This window comes from Physeter macrocephalus, chromosome 16 (genome assembly GCF_002837175.3).
Source record: "Physeter macrocephalus isolate SW-GA chromosome 16, ASM283717v5, whole genome shotgun sequence".
Lineage (NCBI taxonomy): Eukaryota > Metazoa > Chordata > Mammalia > Artiodactyla > Physeteridae > Physeter > Physeter macrocephalus.
Window position 1 is genome coordinate 61,343,093 of NC_041229.1, and position 20,074 is coordinate 61,363,166.

A 20,074-nucleotide genomic window follows, 5' to 3' on the forward strand; every position below is an offset into this window, starting at 1 on the left:
ACAGTAGATGTCCGTGTTGGTGTTTTGTTGTAGGAAGAGCACAGTCTTTAGCAGCAGCAGAACTGGGCCTACATCTTAACCTCACTACTTACTAGCTCTATGAGCTTGGACAGGTTATTTCATCTCTTTGACCCTCAAGTCCCCCACACTTAAAAAGAGACAGTGTAATGTAGACAGTAGGAGAGCCTGGACCACCTGGGTTTAAATTACAAATTGGCTACTTATTAAGAAACTGTCTTACATTTTCTGCACCTTGGTTTCCTCATCAGTTGAGAAACATTAATGGACTTCTGAATATTGGTATGAGGATAGACTAATTCATATAATGAACTTAAGTTATATCTTAGTATATACTAAATACTCAAGAAACATCACTTATCATTAGCATGAATTACAACATGTTTCATGATATATACTTCACAGAACTATATAGAAAGATTTCAGTAAGTATTAATTCCCATCCTCTTTTAACTTTTCTCTAGTCTAAATCTCCTCTGTTTTTTCAAATATTTTTCTTGTGGTCTCTAGTTCTTTAATCATCTTTTTTCCTGTTCAACTTCTGGTCAGATTCTTAGTGGATCTCTTATGCTTCAGAATCTAGGGTTGTACGTGCTCTATGTGAAGTGAGGTTTTCTTAAAGTGCAAACTTGCTGTCATCTGCCTTCATCTGCACCTGTGGCTTCAGGTGTTTCAGCCTTAAAGCTAAGCTCTGGACTTTGACCACAGCACCTGGGAAGATAGCCCTCCTCAGGGAGGGGAAGGCTCCTCTCACACGACATCTCAGGCCATTGTTAAATGATATATTGGGCTTTGAGAGTCTCTACATATTTAAGAGTGATTGTTGTTATTTTCTAAAACTTACCTGCTGCTTTGAGACATCTGGTCCCTAGGGAACCCATAGCTCTGGCCTGAATTGCTGTTACTGGTCCAGACAGTGTGTATCTCTTTTGATCCTCCATAACCCCATAAGATAGATGTAATTATTACTCTTATTTTAAAGATGTCAGGACTAAGTTCTTTGCCCCTAGTTGAGGGGCTGGGGAGTCTCACGTGGTGGTAAAATGTAAATTGCTGCTATGCTGTGCCTCCCTCCCCTTTCCTGTGCTCGCTTCTGTACTCAGTCTATCTGCCCTGAGACTCATGGCTCCACCCGGAGCCACCAACCTGCCCTAACCACCTATCTGAGCCCACAGACCTGTAGCCTTTCTGGACTCTGATAGCTGGCAGCTAGCCTTGGCCCTGCCCTTTCTGTGATCTCTGATAGACACATCTTGCACCCCAGCTCCCAGTGTCCCCATGGGGACCTCGGGTTTGCTGAGTCAAAGTTCGCTGAAGTTCAAGCCCTAAGAAACTCCTGCTCCCAAAGTTATAGTCACGGACTTCTCCATGCCTGCCTCCTTCAACCAGAGCCCCGTTCCCTGCTTTCCTAGGCCTACCCATCTAATGCTCCTCAACAGTGCAGCAAAGGGCTTGTGAGCAGTAGATCCAGTGTCTGACTTCGGGTCCAAGAACTAACATTGTCTCTTACATGTCTGACCTTAGGCAAATTCTTTGATTCCTCTGAGCTTAGGGATAATAATTGTATCCATCTTATGGAGTTAGTATGAGGTTGGAAAGAAATATGACACACTGTCTGTGAAGCAGTAGCTTACTTAATTAGACTTTAGAAAAGTTCTCAAAAAATAATAGTAGATTTTATCATCCATTAATCCTGTCCAGCTTCTCCCACACTCTCCTACTCACTCTCTCTCTCCTATTCCCCCATATTCCTCTTCATTCTCTCTTACTTATAGTCATGTTGGATATTTAGAATGGGATTTGGGGATAAGCCATTAACAAGTGAAGTATTTCTTGAAGGAGCCATACTCATCCAATGGATCATCTCAGCAGGGTTCAGGGGGAGGAAGGAGGATCAAGGTCAACAGCAGGAGCCAAGGAAGGAACCCTGGGCAACTGGATTCAGAAAACTGAGAGTAAGAAGCTGAGGACCAGTCTCTGGATGCTGGGAGGGTCTCCTCATGGGAAACTCCTTCAACTAAGAGGGGCACAGACTGGGAAGAACAGTTTCTGGATGGAGGTGAGGACATTCTGATAGGACAGTTTGAAGAGAAGGTCTCTGGAGGTTTGGAGCAGGGAGCTTCCTGTCACATGAAGGAAACCAGCTCCATGTGGGCACTGGGTCTCTTTCCTATGCATGTCCTATGGGGTTCCTGATTTTCAGCCAGGCTTCACAAAGCCCTAAATTCCCATCTGCTGGAGCCCTGAATGGGGAGAGAATGTTGTGGTTTTCACTTCACTTGGAACTCTTTCTAGCTCTGGTTCCCAATTTGCCTCAAGACTTCCCCTTGATAGTTTGATTCATCCAATCAAGAAGTGTGGGGAGAACTTCCCTGGTGGCGCAGTGGTTAAGAATCCTCCTGCCAATGCAGGGGACACAGGTTCCAGCCCTGGTCCGGGAAGATCCCACATGCCGCGGAACAACTAAGCCCATGTGCGACAACTACTAAGCCTGCGCTCTGGAGCCCGCGAGCCACAACTACTGAGCCCGTGAGCCACAACTACTGAAGCCAGCGCTCCTAGAGCCCGTGCTCCGCAACAAGAGAAGCCACCACAATGAGAAGCCCACGCACCGCAACAAAGAGTAACCCCTGCTCTCAGTAACTAAAGAAAACCCACGTGTAGCAGCGAAGACCCAATGCAGCCAAAAATTAAATAACTGAATAAATAAATAAATTTGTAGAAAAAAAAAAGTGTGGGGAGAGCCTTTTCTCATGTGCATCCATCATCTTGTATATGATGAGGAAACAGAGAATAAAATGTAATGGCATAGGCCTTCACAGAGCTATGTGAGTCTAGGCATTCATCAAGAACTACCTTCTGCTTAGGGTAGGAATCCCCTCTGAAACACCCCTGTTTCATACTGTCATGAGTGAAGCACTTTCTAACATGAGGAGGCACTCATGGCTTTTCTACTGAGCCCATGTTTTTGTTAGACAACATACTATTTACAAAGTTCTTATGCAAATGAAAATCCTTTAACCCTTTGTCACATAGTATAACTCAAATCCCTGTTTTGGAAGATAACCTTTCCATATTGGAGTATTCATACATTTGTTAAACCCAAATTGCATGCTTTGCAACATGTGCTGGTGACGTAACAGTGAACCAGAGAGTCACGTCCTTGACTTTACAAAGCCAACTACTTAAACGAAGACAATAATCATAATCACCACCCTTCCTCTACTTGGTATACTCTTCCCTGACCTCAGAGAAATAAGTTAAATGATATAAGTTATGCAAAATCCTTACAATCCTTGCAATGTCTGGCACATTAGTAAGCCTTCAATAAATTTCAGTTATTTTATTATTACTGTTATAAATGAACTGATGTAAAGTGCAGAATAAAATAGTGGTCTGCTGTAGCACGTTTGACACAATAAAAATAGCAAATGTCTCTAAGAGTACTTAGCATATAAGCCACTACTTTGCATATATTAACTCTCTCAATGTCAGAACAATCTTATGAGGATGTTAAAACCCCATTTTACAGGTGAGAGAACTGAGTCATATAGATACAAAGAGCTGTTGAGTTCAGCCACTCAGGCCATCTGGCTCCACAGTCTGTTCTCTTAACCATTGCTCTCTACAGCCTAAGACTTCCCTGCAGTAAAGGGTTGAATTTCTGAAATGAGTTAGTGGTGATGGTTAAGTGGGAAGGGTGTCAAGTTTTTCCTAAAGGTATGAGAAGAGAGGGAAGAAGGGCATTCTCTCTTCTCCACATGCACAAGCCAGCACACACACAGCTAGTACCAAGTGGGCCTGGTTAAAGAAGAATGAGAGGACCTGAGGATGTCTTGCTACTATTGGGTTCAAAGAAGTCCTGGTTTAAGAGTTGAGGGAACTTCTGAATTTAATCAACAGAAATTCTCTCCTGGCAGAAGGGCCATTTACTCTAGCCTGTTGTTTACAAAAGAGAAATCTGAAGCACAGAGAAGGATGGGGACTTTCTCAGTACGATATAATTTGTCATAGAAATGCCCAGGCTAGGACTCGAAGCTCCTGACTTGCTCTCCAATGCACTTTCCCTGAGCCCCTTTGCCTTGAACTGTGGTCTTTCTGAGAGAAGGAACAGATGGAATCTAAAATATCTTAGGTAGTTTCCATGCCACAGCCAGGCTGAGTGGGCTCCTGGTTAGCTCCTTAAAAATAAATATGGCATTTGAATACAGGAATAAGCAAACCCTGCTCAGGGGCTGGGAGGGAGAAGCTGCCCATCCTGGGTCCTGGCCCTACAGATAGTGTTATCAGAGACCTCCTAGAGCCCCTCCCATGCCTGGGCCTTGAAGTGAGTCAGCCTAGCACAGGGGCAGGACAAGCCATATCATTCTGACCTGGATGCTAAGTGGGAGAGAGGAGAAAGGGCTCACAGTCCACAAACTCAGGCTATGACTCTTCTCCCCCTAAGAAAAGGAATGACACTCAGAGGTCTGTATATACCTTGCATCCCTTTTTGTGTGCCTTAGCCCTTAGAGAGCTCTCTGCTCTCAAAGTGATGGGGAGGTCTTTGCACTATATGCCATACCATACAAACCCTTGTGTCACCCCACACCTGACACGGACCATACCTTTCCTCCCAGGTCCACATGCTTGTCTTTACATGATAGTAAAGGAATCACTGAAAAATTTACTATTTCAATTTTTTCTTGTTTCTCTTGTTTCAGTGACTTAGTGGGGAAAGTGCATAATTTTTTCCCCATAAATTGACAATAGATTTCATTTCACAACAACTTTGTTGTGCTTGTGTAAATTCACAATAGCTTTTAATTGTTAGTGTCTGGGATAGTTACGTTATGGTGAATAAAAGAGAAAGCCATACAAGTTCAGAAAATAAAAGCTATCATCACTAGGCCTTAGTTTTTTTTATCAATAATATAAATATTATAAAACGAACACAGTTATGTGATAATGTATATATAGCACCTAGTCCAATGCCTGACACATGGTAAAAAATCAAGGAAAGGTATTGCAAAGTTTCCAGTGACAACCTCCCGACCCTGACTATAGGATAGTAAACAGTAGACAATACATAGTTAATGTTCCAAAAAAAGTGACTAGAGCAGGGTCGGGATGGAGGTCAGAATTTAATTGTTAATAATCAAAAAGAGTTTAAATCAAAAACAGGAACTTGGGTATTTCTAACAGTGGGGACTGGATGGAATGAGTAGTCTGAGGTCCTGTAGCTCCCGTTTAGCCATCCTCAGGTAGGAATCCCTGTAAAGAATTAGTGGTCCCCAAAAAACCACCGCCTGGAGGTAATATTTTTTCTCATACAAAAAGTGCAAACAAGTCCTTTTCCTGTCCTTTAAAGTCAGCAGAGAGTGACCCTGGTCCACCTTCAGGGTGAGGAAAGACTTGAAGAGTTTAGGACTGTGACTTTGGGGGTTGACATACTGTTCTTTGTCTACCAAGTTCAACTCTCCTATCTACTTCCGTGGCTGACACAGTAGGAGAGAGACAGAAAGTGTTGAGAACCTGTCATCTCAGATTCAGGGAAAGAGGAGTCATTAATGTTCATGCCCTATTTTTTTCTTTTTTTTTAAATTGAACTAGATTTATAAGATTATATTAGTTTCAGATGTACAGCCTAGTGATTCAGTATTTTTACAGATTATACTACATTCAAAGTTATTACAAGATAATGGGTGTAATTCCCTCTGCTGTGCTATATGTCCCTGTTGCTTATCTATTTCATACATAGTAGTTTGTATCTCTTAATCCTGTATTCCTAATTTGTGCCCACTTCCCTCTTCCCTTTGGTAACCTCTGGTTTGTTTCTATATCTGTGAGTCTCTGTTTTTCATATACACTCATTTGAATTATTTTTTTAGATTCCACATACAAGTGATCTCATACCATTAGTTACCTATTAAATGCTCCTGAAACTTTTTAGTTCAATCATCTATGAAGCATGAGTTGTCGGTCAGAATTTTTTTTTTTCCAAATCTTTTGATTTCCTTTGACATCAGAATTTAACCTAGGCACTGATGAATTAAATAAGTCCGGTATCTCAGATCTGAGACCTGGGGCTTTCCTCCTGTCCTGCCCCCACTACCACAAATTATGCAGTGGAGTTTCCGACATTTGCGGAAATTGCAGGGGTCAGCACAACCAGAGTGCAATGGATAAGGCTTGCCCTCAGAAAACCACCTCTGTGATCATGGTATCTCCCTTGCCAGGTCAGTATGAGACCTGGGCTTTTTAAACAGGGTAAGGAGACAATCAGGAAGGGAAGCATTTACTTCATCTACCGATTCATCTATTCATCTATCACCTATCTATCTATCTATCTATCTATCTATCTATCATATTCATTCATTCATAAATGTAAGCAAAAAGCTTAGCATGTAGACTAGTATGTAAGTGCTCAGGTCTCCGTGTGTGTGTGTGTGTGTGTGTGTGTGTGTGTGTGTGTGTGTGTGGATATGTGTGTTCAGGGTTGAACTAAAGTGGAAGTACAACTCTGCTGCCCCCCTGTAGTCCCCAGACTACCTTGCAAGTCTCTGTTAATGGCTTAGCTTAATTTTGAGAGGCTTTGGGGGGAGTAAACCCTGCCTTCTTTGTGTTTTAATATCCTCATAATAACCACAGAATAATAATTTTCAAAATATCAGAAGAGTGTAATGTGTAGGAGGGCATTATCCAAAATGAGACAAACTGCAGTTTGAGTTCAGTCTTTGGAACATACATATGACATTGAGAAATTTTATTAACTTGTATGAGTCCAGAGATCTTCAGCACGAAATTGGTATAATAGTGTCTCCCATATAGTGTTTAAATTAGACCTTAATTATCTAATGCATCAACATACTTATTATAGTGACTAGCATAAAGTAAGAACCTTATAAATATTACTTTTTAATATATATATTTTAAGCACCTTCAGCATATCATTTACTGATCTGAACTTTACATGGAATACCTCACTGAGTCATTAATAAACTATGCAGCAAGCATTTATTCCCCTTTTCCAAGTGAGTAAAGTATAACTCAGACTATGCAATAAAATATTTAAGCATTGTATAGCTAGAAAATAATTTCATTTATAGAATACTCTAGCAATACAAATGCATATAAATTAAAAATTGAAAGTTCTTATGCAACCCTAACTTCCTAATCTCATTCCTTTCCCTAAAGGAAACCAGACTTAGCAGTCTGGTGTGAATCTTTGCGGAATATATTTCTGATATATGGGGTGAGGGGAGCTATGGTGGAGAGGGAGAGAGGGAAAGAGGAACAGAGGGGTGAGGAAAGAGATTCAATATTTGTGTATCTCTTGAAAAAGCTCTTTCCATTATGTTAAATTGAAGGTAATATTGTCCTTCCTGAAATCCTGGAATAAATAAAGACAGATTAATATCTAAAATCATTTTGAAGGTCTGTGACATTTTGAAAATGCAAGGTGATGTTTTACTATCCTTTGCTTTACTAGTAGCCATTATCTCAGGGGACATTACCGGGGAAAAGGGAAGCTGGGAGAGGTACCCAGATACCTTCTCTCTGCAAGGTGGGGACACCCACCTTCAATCAAGAGACCCCCTTCAACAGTCCCCTCATATGGAGGCTCCACCCATCTTAGCCTAGTAACTCCATCGGTATTTCCTTCCTTCTAATGGTCATAGCAACAGCAGCAGACTAATTTTCTAAACATATCTTCCAGATATGTGTCGGAGAATATAATACACTAATTAAAAGACTATATATATATTTTTTTTGTCTTTTTTATCATTGTGATTCCCACTGACATTCTCAGTCTTTCACATGATTGCTCAGGTTTTAACTGAGGTCCAAACGGCTGTGGAACATTAAATCAGAGAAGATCTTATCTTTATGCTTACAGGTTTAAGCTGAAACTGCTAAGCAAAGTGAATTAAAAAGCTTACAAATGTTTTCCAGAAACAATTCTTCTCCCAATCAGTGCATAGGGAAGAATAGTGGATGGTGGGCCCTATATTATGATGAGCAACCCTAGCATAAATCCGCACCAATTATTAGTCCAGTGATAAGCACAGGCTAAGTGGATCATGTCATGGAGACAAGAGGACAGAGATGGTGGGAGCAAGAAATGAAAAGCCATTTGATCTAGGACAGTAGAAAAGAATAGGCAGGACATAATAACACATGATTCTGATACTAACAGTTCAGGAGACTCTGGTAATAAAGAGGGAGGCATAATGCAGGGAGTAGCAGATAACCACGTGGTAGTCAAAGGATTTGGTTGTCAGTACAGAGGATTCCATAAAGGATAATCTAAGGAGGAAGCATTATTGGACATAGGCTTAAAAGATAAGCTCTGAGGCATTCAAACACAGGACCCATGACTGTGGGGAGGATGGGGAAGGTAAAGACCAGATGCATTTAAATCCACATGGAAAGGAACATAGGCTCATCAAGGAAGGGTTCCTTCCTGATGTTGGCCAGAATGGCAGCACTGCCCATGGGGACATGTAGAGATAACAAAATGGGATAGAGAGCCAAACAGGGAGGGCTAGGGATGTTTGTGAGATTAAAGTAGAAGGTTCTTGGTGTTAGTTATTCTGGGTGTGACTGGTAAAACACTGCAGAGGCCTTTGTCTTAAATCTATTCAGAAATCTGGGTCAAAGTTCAAATGTCTAATGCATAAGGATGCAACAATGGATTTAGATAAAGCACAATGATTCCTTACAGTTCATGAATGATGATCAATTTAGGTGACCTTGAGGAAATGAGCAAATGTAGGGAAAGAACTAAGAAAATCTTTTCCATTTTTGGAAGTCTGGAAGTGATAGTCTCTTTATCCTAGGTGAGAATTTTAAATGGCATTGTTAACAGAAAGTAGGATTGGAGTAAAAGGAAACAAATAAGGCATAAACAAATACAAATGCATGATATCAGACCCATGATTTTCTTCATTAACTTTAGGCAGCTTCTCATACAATTCGGGTTTATTTATTGCTTATGTCACAGGCAGATAATAATTATTAGGTAGTTCTCCTGGGTGATCACCTCCAAGCAGAGGCACAGGAATCCAGACTCTTTCCAGCATCTGAATTCTTTACCTCAGAATCCTTCTCTTCCTCTCACATGGAAGGAGAGACAGAGGGGTGGGGGGCATGATGAGAAGGCACCCTTGGCTCTGCCAGGAACACATTATTACCTTCATATTCCTTTAGCCAGAACCAGTCACATGGCCAAGTTAATCATAAGGGCTGATGGAACAGATAGAGGAGCACGTAGATTTCAGGGATCTGTACTGTCTCTGCCATACTAGTCACTAGCGTTTAGCATTACCTCAAAACCTTCTGTCCAAAAACAACAGGAGTATTGATTGTAAAATCAAAGGCATAAAGAAGCACATATTTATTGTGCTTAAGGAGTGAGAATAAGACCTGGAGTGCCAAAATATTACCAAACTCCATAATAAATATTATACAACTAAATAGGTTGAGTCTATCTTCTCTCACCTCAAACTGTATCTTATTCCAGAACAAATAATTTAGGCTTTGAAAAAGGTTTCTTATGTGTATTGTTGCACAGTAGTTAAAAGCATATATTCTGGGACTTCCCTGGTGGCGCAGTGGTTGAGAATCTGCCTGCCAATGCAGGTGACATGGGTTCTAGCCCTGGTGTGGGAAGATCCCACATGCTGCGGAGCAACTGGGCCCGTGAGCCACAACTACTGAGCCTGTGTGTCCAGAGCCTGTGCTCCGCAACAAGAGAGGCCGCGACAGTGAGAGGCCCGTGCACCGCGATGTATAGTGGCCCCTGCTCGCCACAACTAGAGAAAGCCGTTGCGCAGAAATGAAGACCCAACACAGCCAAAATAAATAAATAAATAAATAAGTTTATATTAAAAAAAAAAAAGAAGCATATATTCTGGAGCAAAACAGGTGCATTGATATTTTCCCTCCACTATTTACTAGCAGCTTGATCTTGGGATATTACTCTGTGTCTCTGTGCTCCTCATCTGTAGAAAGGAGGTTAAAATAGCCCCTGACTCACAGAGTTAGTAATGCGTTAACATATGAGCAGTGCTTTGTACATAGAGTCAGCCAGAATCATTATGTTATTATTACTATTACTAGTAGTGTATTATCTTTGAATCATCCTGCTTGTGTATGTTGAGGGTATGGGGAGTTGGAGTAAAGACATGAGGATCATGTATGGGTAGAAGTGAAAATAAAAGAATGGAATCATATCATCAAAGCTTTACATCAGTCTTTCTCTGAAAAGGGGTAGAGAAGGTTAGTCGCTTCCACAGAAAAGCATGGCAAACGTAACATTTATTCAAGAGAGGCCATGCATTCTATATCCATGTGGTGACTACCAGAATGCCCAGGAGAACTCTGACTCAGAGCTTTTGGGAACCATGTGCCAATGGACAGACACACCGCTCTATAGATTGACTCATGGGTGGGTGTGAGATAAACCTCTCTTCTCGCATATGCTAAGACATGGTTTTATCCTAGAAGTATTTAGAAGACTAGTCCTAGTTTTCATGGATAAGTACTTTATGTATCGATCATTTGGAGTATATATATGCTACAAAGAACAAAGTTTCTTCCTTAGAAACAAAGTTCAGTGCAAATTTAAAAGAGTAGAAAAAAAAAAGTAAGAAAGAAGCGCAGGGCTTCCGTGGTGGCGCAGTGGTTGAGAGTCCGCCTGCCGATGCAGGGGACACGGGTTTGTGCCCCGGTCCGGGAAGATCCCACATGCTGCGGAGCGGCTGGGCTCGCGAGCCATGGCCGCTGAGCCTGCGCGTCCGGATCCTGTGCTCTGCAACGGGAGAGGCCACGACAGTGAGAGGCCCGCGTACCACAAAAATAAATAAATAAATAAAAATAAAAGAGTAGAGAACAGACATGTGAACACAGCGGGGGAAGGGGAAGGTGGGATGAATTGGGAGATTAGGATTGACATATATACACTACCAAGTGTAAAATAGATAGCTAGTGGGAACCTGCTATATGGCACAGGAAGCTCAGCTCCGTGCTCTGTGATGACATAGATGGGTGGTATTGAGGTTGGGGGGGAGGTGGGAGGCAGATCCAGAGGGAGGGGATATATGTATGCATATAGCTGATTCACTTCATTGTGCAGCAGAAACTAACACAACATTGTAAAGCAATTATACTCCAATATAAATAAATAAATATATAAATAACTTTTAAAAATTAAAAAAAAAGAGTAGAGAACATATTGTGCTTATTTATTTGAGGTAGACCTTTGAAAACGGATGTGATTTTATCAGGTAAATAAAAAACAAAAGCTATTTCTCAAAGAAGCAGAAAGAACAAAGTCCAAAGGGAAATTCCCAGTAATGTACAGAGATTTCCGATAGGAGTATGACGTATGCTAATGTATAAAAGTTTTGCAAGTAAGTTAAGTAGTGAAGGATTTGAGAATCTCAGAGTTCATAGATCATTTAGAGCTTTGTACAGTCCTCTGCATTTTGCCTGGATATTTAAAATGATAGTAAATAAATTTGCTGCTTTTTCTCAGATGTTTATCGTAGTGGGCAATCTGTGAGATAGCCTGTTCCATTAGTGTACAACTCTGATTGTTGAAATGTCTTTCCTATATTGATCTAAAAATGTACTTCCTTATAACTTCCCACAATAGATTTTAGTTATTTTACATAAAGGAACTCAGAATAAGGGTTATTATTTTTTCCTCAAAATGCCACTTTTATAAAGATATGTTATCTACCCACTCATTTTCTTTACCTTAAACTTCAGTTCTCCTAATCCCTTCTCAGTTTCTATCTACGATTAGAAGATCTTTGTCACTCTTGTTTTCCTCTCTCCAGTACTTTTGTATGAATAGATTCCTACCTCTATTCATATTTAATAACAGGTTAATGGATGCATTTTCAGCACTCAAAGACAGATTTAGGCTAAAACATCTAACCAGCATATATATTACCTTTTAAAATTTATTTGTTGTATTCATCTGTTTCACCATGACAGCATGATGAGGGGATATGGAAAGAGAATTCCTGGTACATTTTCTCTTTTAAAGTCACTTCTTATCAGTTAACTCTTTCTTATCTGCCCCTGGCAGTGCGAGCTGACCATCTTTTCTATGATCCCAGAAGCTTCTGATAAATATGCTGCATTTCTTATAGTTTATTTTGACATATTTCAATTCTGTATTTGCATTTCTTTATCCCTAACTAGGCTACACAGCCCTAAAGGGATAATTAGGGGGGCTTCCCTGGTGGCGCAGTGGTTGAGAGTCCGCCTGCCGATGCAGGGGACACGGGTTCGTGCCCCGGTCCAGGAGGATCCCACGTGCCGCGGAGCGGCTGGGCCCGTGAGCCATGGCCGCTGAGCCTGCGCGTCCGGATCCTGTGCTCTGCAACGGGAGAGGCCACGACAGTGAGAGGCCCGCATACCACACACACACACACAAAAGGGATAATTAGGGATATTTTATTTACCTTTGTTTCTTCAGTACCTATTGTAAGACCCGGTGCAGTTTAGACACTTAATGAATTTTGGTGAATGGATAAATTTTAAATGATCCCTCAGGTATTTATTAGATATCCAGTATGATACAAACTTACCACTGAGATTCAGGGAAGTAGACATACCCAGGCATAGAGATATAATAGAGGAATAGACACCTGTGAGCCAGAGGAAGTTGATACCTCTAGGCACACACCAGAGGACTTAGGAACAAACCTGCACACTTTTACACACACACTATTCATAAATATAGCCCCTTCACACAGACAAGCACAATGTTGGTCTTACATATACTCTCATAAACATAGCCTTGCCAACCTCCTTCTCCTTCTTCTTAGGGTCACTCACCCTCATACATCTTTCAGATATGACAGCTTGAGCTATGTACCCCTCACTCAAGTCTTCAGCAGGTACGCAAGGTCCCTTCTAACGTGTGACAGATGGACAGAATATTCTACTTATGTTCATCTGACCAAAACACCTCACTTGCATCACAAACTCTTTTTTTATGGATATAATCTTATTAAGTTCCACAGTGTATGATTTTGGATAAAATACTTAGCCTACCTACGAAACCCATCTAAGTCTCAGTCTTTTCATCTGTATATTAGGAGTTTTAATGAAAAGTAACTCAAAGAATTTGTAGGAGGATCGATTAGATAAGTTTGAAGTTCTCAGGGCATTGAGTAGCAACAGTAAGATAGGACCACATAACTGACTTTATTCTATTATTGTTACACCCTGAACTCATGTGAGCATCCAAGTTCTACACCTAAGCTTTTAAGCCACCTTAAAAATACCTGTATTTCCCACTTACAGTTATGGAGTTGAATCTTAATTTTAAATGCATTACCTATGTTTATCCCTATTACAATTCATTTTGCTAGTTTTGTTCCCTTGCCCCATCTGTCAACAATACTTTTGGATCCAGCTGTTCAACAGTGATAATGTTTGATAATCATGCCAAGAGGCTTGGATGGGCTATCAGAGAAGTCAAGGCTAGTGAATGCTATAAGGGGAATCAGTAAGAAGTCAGATAACGGGAGTGGTTGGGGAAGAGGTCTCATGAAGGAGTATCCACAATATGGACAGAAAATAAAGAAAGGAGGAAAATTATACATATAATATAAAAGCAACAAGACTCACGTGATTGCTATAAGGTGCATGAGAAAGAGAGGTAAAAAGATAGGAGGATCTGGTATTTAAGATTTGGATGTGGGAGATTTCTGGCTGATGGAAATGGCTTAGGAATGGACATGGAAAGGGTGGTCAAAGTGGAACATAAGTGGAGGTTAACACCAGCCAATTGAAAATTATTAAGAAATAGCAGAAAAATAGTTAATATCCATGTAATGGAACATCCATATGAGAAATACTACTCAACAATGAAAAGGGAATAAACTATTGATAAACACAACATCTTAGATGAATTTCAAAGCCATTATGCTAAGTGAGAGAAGTTAATCTTAAAAAATTACACATCATACAATTTTTGTTATATGATGTTTTTGAAAAGAAAAACGTGATTGTCAGGGGTTAGGCGTGGAATGTGTAACTATAAAACATAGCGAGGGGGGCTTCCCTGGTGGCGCAGTGGTTGCGCGTCCGCCTGCCGATGCAGGGGAGCCGGGTTCGCGCCCCGGTCTGGGAGGATCCCGCGTGCCGCGGAGCGGCTGGGCCCGTGGGCCGTGGCCGCTGGGCCTGCGCGTCCGGAGCCTGCGCTCCGCGACGGGAGAGGCCACGGCAGAGGGAGGCCCGCATATCCCAAAAAAAAAAAAAAAAAAAATACATAGCGAGAAGAAGTTATTTTAGGATGTTGGAAATGCTCTGCATCCTGAACAAGTCAATTTTACAGTATGCTAATTAAGAGAGAGAGACAGAGACAGAGAGAGAGAAGATCCAATAACCTTGTTTCACAGATGGAGAAACTGGAAACTGAAGACTGAGGTGAGGCCTGGAGAAGATCACATGGCTAGAGAGTGTTTCTGGGGACACCCGCGCCCACACATATGCACTCGCGCGTGCACACACTCACACACACCCATGCCCATGCCTACAAACCACCATGAAATAAGGGGAAGAGGACAAGACCCAGGGAACGGAGATTTTAAGAGGTTTAGTAAAATGTTTGGAAATGTAGCGGTAAAAATATTTTTTTTTTCAAATTTCAGGCAAATATAAAAGAAAAGGAAAGAAAAATTACAACATCTTCATTACCATGTTTAAATTATGAAATGTTGAAAACTATCACTTTTCATTTGTAAATCAGAGTTGTTAAATAATTGTCAAATTCTTTGCCCATAAACAGCGTGTTTGAAAGCTGTGTGTTGCTTAGATTTTTTTTTTTTTTTGGTCCCTTCTTAAGAACTGCTAAGTGGGCATGAACATGCAACAAATTAATTCATGTTAAGTTCTTGGAATAATGGCTGAAGCAGGATGTTTGCTATGACTGTGAGAAATTGAAATCTGTCACAAATTAAATAAATCAGCCCTAGCCACACCCCACAAATAACATTTTTTAAAGGACTGCATTAACAGCTTTGGAGGTTTATGGATCATCTTTGGGAAGATCATAAACTGATGGGGGAAAACAATTACTGCCCGGCCTGAACTCACAATATGATAGGGAATAAACTGTCCTGACTTAATAATCTCTCAGGAGGAAAGCATAGACATGGTTCCTGCTTTCAAGTCAGTACTAACTTAAGATGTTCTGTATAGGAAGGATTTAGGTTTGGCAAACTGGGTGGTGAGGTCAGAGTAAGAATGGTCAAGAAACTCGTCTTGAAGCTGCACTTGTTTGGATTTGAAAGGACACTATTTTTACTTAAATTATACTGTAACTATAATATGACTGGATCAGTAGGTAAATATTGATTTATTAATGAAAATTTGGTTCAAAGCAAGGAATTATAGAAAAGAATGCATATGCTATGAATTTTATTTAAAATTAAAATCTACACGTGTATATTTATTTTAACAAATCAATAATTTTCAATATTTATTCTGTTGTTTTTCTTAATTGGTTTTTGACAATTGATACAGGCTGTTTAAAGATCAACAGAGGGCTTCTCTGGTGGCGCAGCGGTTGAGGGTCCGCCTGCCGATGCAGGGGACACGGGTTCATACCCCGGTCCGGGAAGATCCCACATGCCGCGGAGCGGCTGGGTCCGTGAGCCATGGCCGCTGAGCCTGCGCGTCCGGAGCCTGTGCTCCGCAGCAGAAGAGGCCACAACAGTGAGAGGCCCGCGTACCGCAAAAAAAAAAAAAAAAAAAATCAACAGAGTGTAAAAGCATATTATGTCATCCCTTGTTACCGCATGGGTGAATTTGAGTTCTCAACTTGATCCCATTCACTTCTTTGTATTGATACCTCTGGTTTTTTTTTCTGAGTGTACGAGTTCTGTATCGTATCTACTTTTTTTTTCTAACACATTGCCTCTAAATTTGCGCCACACACTTATTGCTGAAGGCTGTCTTCCTGTAACAATCAAGGGAATAGCATTGAAACTCCCTTTCTAATAATTTTTCAGGAAATAATATAATTTACTTCATTTGTCACTTTTACAAAAATCTTTTACGTGTCTTAAAATTTTAATACCACCAAACTATTTTTTTACTCCTATTGACCACCTTGCAATGGTCAGTTGGCATGCAGGTTGCCTATACGTAGTTCATATTCTGGAATGATGTTCATTTCACACCATACGACAAAGGTAACTAGAAACCTATGTCCCTAAATGAAATACACTCAATATACCAACTTAGAAAAATAAAATAAGTGGTACGTAGAGAAAGACAACCAAAACGACAATGAATAGAACCCTCAGGTCCAACTTTTCAGGGACCATCACTAACCAGTTGCACAGTGACTGAATCTAATCTAACTAACTAATTTATTAGTTTTACAGAGCTGATCCTGTATCCAAATATCCCTTTTAATTTGGAGGAATCCCTCATTACTTAGCATTTAGTTTTTAATTAGTTCTCCCTTACCATAGAAGCTAAAAGGATGACATTTTTGCTCCCCCCAAGTCCCAAATGTAGGACACAGTCTTGTTCAGGCTCCAACATGTAGATTCTACAACTTGGCTCAAGAATGATTAAGACAACGTAAATAGAATCCCATAACTTGGTTCAAAACTAATATGTAAAGAATAAAATGTAAAGAATGGACACTGTGACAGTGGTGTTCTCAGGACTGGGGTTCATGGCTGCAGCAGTAAATCCATGCCTTGTTTCCGCTAAAGGAGGATTGATGAATATTTACTACTTGTTCCATGGGAAATGCTTTATTTCCTGGCACTTGGCGAATAATTCTGAATGCCACCCCAACATTCTTCTAATAAATATCTTTTATTAGCCTAAGAGAGCCAGTCAATTTCTCTAACTTGCAACCTCTATTGCTTATAAATATTGCTAAATAATATAGTAAATCTTATAAATGGTATTTTTACATTGGGGATTCTCCGGCTCTTCACTGATAGACAATGCATGTTCATATATCTTGCATTTAGGGAGAGGATAATGAAGGTGGAAGCAATTGATATATACTTTTTCTAGTGAGAATGATAAATAAGGTTTTTCCATGTTGAAGTTGCTGGAACATTCTTAGCGTGCTCACTGCCTGGATAGGACATCAGTATGGAGATTTCCTTAGGTGAGGTAGAGAGAATCTAGACTGAACTGGTTATTTCCTGGGCTTTGTATATAAGCTCTCAGTCAGAAAATAGGTTGTGGGGAGGACGTTCAAGTAGAAGAACCAACTTAGAAATAGGAAGAAACAGCAATCTTCAGAGAGCAATGAACATTATCTTTTTAGGTCACATGCTCATGACCAGACTAGCTCCATATAGTAGCATAGAACCAACAGTAGATGTGCAGGAGTCCAGCTCCTGCAGGCCCAGGAGTACCCGAGGGATGGACAGCGTCGGCGAGGAGAAGTTAAATAAATCAATAACACTGTGTATGTGCAAGCATGGTCTCTCTTCTCTTTATTTTCTTACAGTCAGGTTTATATACCCTAAGTGATTACATCATCAGGTGCTTAGCTAAAACCTCAGAAGATATTTATAATAGATTGTACCTAATATTTCTATATGTACTTTTAAAATAATTCTAAAGGTTCTCAAAACATCATTGTTTTTTCTTAGAGTAGGTTCAATCCGTACTAATAACAAAGCCAAGCTAATATGTAACAAGCCATTAAAAGAAACTATGAAGGAGGAAGTTTCCTGAACTTTCCTATGTGTCCCAGAGGTCCGCATGGACGAGTCTTAACAATGTACCCCTAAATTATCTACAATACATTTCACAATTCAGTCTATCATTGTGTTCTTCTGGGCAAGAAGCCTTGTCTGAATGGACGAGTCAACAATTCCAATGTTGGCAGTCGACTCTGTATGATTAATTTATCCTTATACCAGAACCAACAATACGCGTAATCATTTCTTACTCCCATGTAGGGCCATTGCTTTTTTATTATAGAAGCACAAAATTACAAAACAGATCAGAAGAGATGTAGTCAGCTTCCTGGGCGCAGCACTGCCCTGCAGCGCTGTCTTGGATTGTTATTCCATGACCCTGTCATGGCACAGAGGCTCCAGGTTGGCTTCCAAAAGTAGATGAATAAGTTATCATTACCTATAGCATTAACAACAGACTGTAGACCATATTTCTTTTTTTTTTAATTTTTATTGAAGTATGGTTGATTTACAATGTTGTGGTAATTTCAGGTGTACGGCAAAATGATTCATATATATATACAAATATATCTATATATTATTTTTTACATTCTTTTCCATCATAGGTTATTACAAGATATTGAGTTTATTTCCCTGGGCTATACACTAGGCCCTTGTTGGTTATCTATTTTACATATTGTAGTGTGTATATTTTAATCCCAAACTCCTAATTTATCCCTCCCCCACTTTATACATTTCTCTCCAGCTTGATTAAATCTTTTGTATTTTTGTAGACTATATTTCAACCAAAATGAACAGCATAGGCTTAAAGACTTTTAAGAAGGTTGAAGAAAAAAACTATTCGATCAGTGCATAACGTTACTTTTGCCAGTTTTTCTGCTTTCATTAGCAGAAAAGTTTCATAAAGTAAAAAAGCTCTGAGTTCTTTTATGTGAGAAGCAAGTGAGGAGAGACAGAAACATATGGTGAAATATCAGGAAGTAGAAAGTTGGAAAGAAGAAAAATTAGTATATTGATGTTTAGCAGCCATTGGGATGAAGGAAAGGCGTGCTGGGGATCTGGCTTTAACTAGCTGATAGGAAATTGGTTGGTTTCTATTGAATTTTTAATTGTATCAATTTCCCTTTAATAATAAAATATATGGATTTGCTAAGGGAAATCAAAGTTCAGGAGTAAGCTTTCTAGAGTTGTATACATTTGCCAGTTTTCCTCACCAAGGTTTGTTTACTTATGAAACAACATCATTTCCAATACAGTTAGATTCAAAACATAGATATGGGAAGATGATAAATATATCATTCTAATTCTATTTTATAGGACACACAAAATCTACCTCCAACTGCACATGTTTTTTCAGACCAACCAAGTTTGAATCAGGCTATTTTAGTCTACTTATCTTGACATTTTCTAAAGTAGTACTTTTTCCTTTACATACAGGATCTGGAACATCCCATCTCACTATTTCCTATATCCCTTTCCCCAAGATCACTGACATTTATACTCTTTATTAGAATGTATTATGTATATATTCTAATATTAATATATATAATCTGCTCAAGTCAACTTACAGCTTTATGTAACAATTTAAATCTCATCTATCTCTGAAAAGAACGGGTGAGCATAAAATCAAGTTTCTCTTCCAATAATGGGAAAGGCCAAAATATCCTGGAGATCTAAAGTTTCTGAAATAAAGGCTCAAGCCCTACTGTGCACAGAAAATAGGCAAACAATGCTTCTCTGAATCTGCTTGGCCTGTAGGGCATTGTAGTTAGTGTCATCCCAAGGTCTGTACCTGCCAGCATAACCAGGAAGTAGTACATGGGCTCATGAAGACTGTGGTCATTCCAAATAAGGAAGAGCCATGTGCCATTGCCCAAAAGGATGGAGAGGTAAATGATAAAGAAGGGAAGAGAGATCCAGTGGTGAATTGCTTCTGAGCCCAAGAAGCCAGTCAGAAAGAAGGGAGCAGCACAGTTTTTGGACCACATGGTAGGGATTGCAGATGAAGAGCTTTTTCAGGGGTTATGACCTCTTAATATGCAGTATTCTTTCTTTCTCTCCATCTTCTTATAGCATATTGTCAGGTCATTTTTCTTCCCAAAATGTACAAGAATGTGTGATTGTCTCAGTTTTAATTAATTATAAATCTGTATCCACAAAGCCTTTGCCTGCAATAATAAATAACAATACTAACCATGTTAATAATATGAACAATTTTCCCTTCAGCATCCAAATTTTATTCTGTCAATCACACATCTCACATCTATGTTTCTAGTCTTTACTCCTAGCCCCCCAAATCTGTTTCATACTCTTCACTCTTTTATTGCTCTTTGTATTATCTTTCATATTTATGTATTTTTTCC

At 39.8% G+C, this 20,074-nt stretch overlaps 1 non-coding gene across 1 annotated transcript; it reads right to left on the reverse strand.

Moving 5' to 3' along the window:
- Positions 1 to 6,080: 6,080 nt before the first annotated feature.
- Positions 6,081 to 6,244, reverse strand: LOC112063661 (U1 spliceosomal RNA). The gene has a single exon (XR_002891103.1). It is a non-coding gene; the product is annotated as a U1 spliceosomal RNA (small nuclear RNA).
- Positions 6,245 to 20,074: the final 13,830 nt, after the last annotated feature.